Genomic DNA, 2,851 nt, shown 5'->3' on the forward strand with positions numbered 1-2,851 from the left:
GGAGCTGAGCCCAGGGGCTGCTGGCCAAGGCCCTGGCCCAGTGAGCATTTCTCAGCTGGCAGGGCGGCCTGAGAAGGGGAGAGGGGAATGCACCAGACCAGGAACCATGGAACCAAGGGACCATTGTTACACTGTGGGGCCATGTGAGAAGAAGTGACCATTGGGACACTGTGGGGCCTTGTGAGACCAAGGGACCATTGGGACACTGTGGGACCATGTGAGATCAAGAGACCATTGGGACACTGTGAGTCCTCATGGATTCATGGACACCACTGTGACATTGCTGGGCCTCATGGAAGCAAGGGGACCCTAGTGACGCCATGTGCCTCAGTGGAATGTAGGCATCATTGTGACACTGTGAGGCCCCATCCAGCCAAGGCTCCATTGGGACACTGCGAGACCCCACGGAAAGAAAGCTCCAGGGTAACACAGAGAGGCTGCCTGTAATCAGTGCTCCATTGTGACCCTGTGGAGCCAAAGGAGAGCGTTGTGACACTGCAAAGCCCCATGATCCATTGTTCCAAAGGTCCACTGTGACATTGCAGGACTCATGGAACAGAGGAGTCACATGACACTGTGGGGCCTGTGGAACCATGGAGAACATTGTGACACTGCAAGGCCTCAAGGAATCATTAGGACTGTTATATGTCTATATGATAATTTGTGCAAATAAAATTGTCATCTATTTTATAGTTATGTGCTGTTAAATTATACTCTTATAAGAAGTTTTTAAATTGCACAAGCCAGCAACAGTGATTGCAACACCATGTCGAAGCCACCTGGACAAGAGAGGGAGGACTTTATTTACAAGCGAACGAAAGTGGCCAGCCCAGAGAGGGATCATGCATCAAGGTTGTCCGAGAAACACCCGGACGATAAATACACGATAAATATCCGAGACCGAGATAGTCAGAGCCATCAGGGAGGTACATCTCAAATCCGAATTCCGGGACTGCAAACACAGGTGTTCATCACTCTCCGGACATGTATTGTTCAACTTGCCACAGAGAAAAGAACTCCACATGAATACATGCACTCCAAAAAGGAAGAAAAGGGACTCTGGCTCAGGCAAGGAAAATCGTATAAAAATGGGTCAGACAGGACGGTTGGTGTGAAGCATAGAGGACCCTCTGCTGCAGCTGTCAAACCTGTGTCTCACCCGGTGGCAATCCCGGGCTCCACACTGACTTTTTTTTATAGTGGCTTTTTTCCATTTTTCTCAAAATTTATATTTGGTACACTTAATAACTTTTATTAAATTAATAACTAATAACTTGGAGCCTTTCATTTCTAACATGTTTATCAGATTCGGTTTCTCATGATAAGCCTATCTACTTCTGCTAAGTCTGAGATGGGGAAAATGAACTGTCATGATTCCCGCTTGCACTAGAGGATTGTGACACGGGCTGACTTTGTGATGCCAGAGTCTTCTGTGCCATCACAGCACAACTGTATGACATCCCAGAGTGATAGAGCAGCACTGGCTCTGTGACATCACAAGAGGGATTTGTGAGATCTCAGGGTGGGCTGTGACATCCCAGGAGGCAGTGTGACATCTCAGGGGTTCTGTGACCTTACTGGGGAGGTCACTTCAAGCCAGCTCCCACTCACAGTTCCTCCCAGAGAAGTCCAAAGCTGCTGGTGCACAGTGGCATTGCGTGTCCCTCTGGGTCCCCCTGCCCCTGGCGCTGCAGCCTCCCGCTGAGGATGTTCGAGGAGATCAAGCCCAGTGCCTGACATGGGGACAGGGACTCAGGGCCGTCACAGTTGGAACAGGGAGACAGGGACCCCCTAGCAGCATCCCTGTGCCCCCAGGGCCAGAGCTTGGCCAGGGCTCCTTCACCGTCTTATGAAGGAGGGCTTGAGAGCACGTTAAAAATACCCAGCAGGGGAGTAGCATAAAACAGCTTTAATATTAAGTGACAGCACCACAGAGTTCCTTGGCAAGAGTCACTCTGCTCCTGACTGGACACTTCAGGCACAGCAAGGAAACAAAGCAACAACAAAACCAAACAAAATCCAGGCAATCAAACCAAAAAGGAGTCAAGAACTGTCCCAGTGTCTCTGTGTCTCTGTGTGTTTTTGTGTGAGTGTGTATGTTAATGTGTGTGTGTGTGTGTGACGAAAGGACAGTGAGGGCAAGGAGAAAAGGAATACAGCCTAAAAGCTAAACAGAGCTGTGGAATAACACTTAACAATATTCAACTTCGCTTAGAACTTCTATTAAGCTTCACAAATTAGCAAAAGAACAACTCTTAGCAGCATTTAACTTTGCTTACAGCTTGTGACTTTGTCGCTATAAGACACGTGAAAGCACGACGCGAGCCACCTGCTATTTGCAAGGTAAAGATAAAAGTTTATTCTCTGACTCCAACTTTTATACTTTCCCAAAGGTGACATTGGATTGGAGAGTGAATGAGCCACCTGTCCGAAGACATTGGACAAACCACTAGTACATCAAGTTTGTCCACCCCCATAAAAGATTGTAAACAATATGTTGTTGACAGAAATTGTGTGGGAAGGTTCTCCAACAGAATGTAAACTCAGAAGGCTTTAGAAAATCTTAAGAATCAGGGTGACATGACTTAACCTTACTTCCAGGCCTGACTGGCTCAGCTATCCAAGGCATCCAAAGCCCTAAGAGAGCAGCATATCTGCCACATTTCCCTGAGCACAGGCACTCCTGTGTGCACACAGACACAAAGAGTCACTACAAGGCACCTGTGTGAAATTCCCCTGAGCAAAGGGAAATGTTCCCTGCGGAGGCTTTGGCATCTCCCCAGGAAATGAAGGGTTGAGCCTGGAGCAGACAGTGTCTGTGATGAGCTCCAGAGGAGCTGAGCCCAGGGGC

Source organism: Lonchura striata, chromosome 29, assembly GCF_050655825.1.
Source record: "Lonchura striata isolate lonStrDom1 chromosome 29, ASM5065582v1, whole genome shotgun sequence".
Taxonomy (NCBI): domain Eukaryota; kingdom Metazoa; phylum Chordata; class Aves; order Passeriformes; family Estrildidae; genus Lonchura; species Lonchura striata.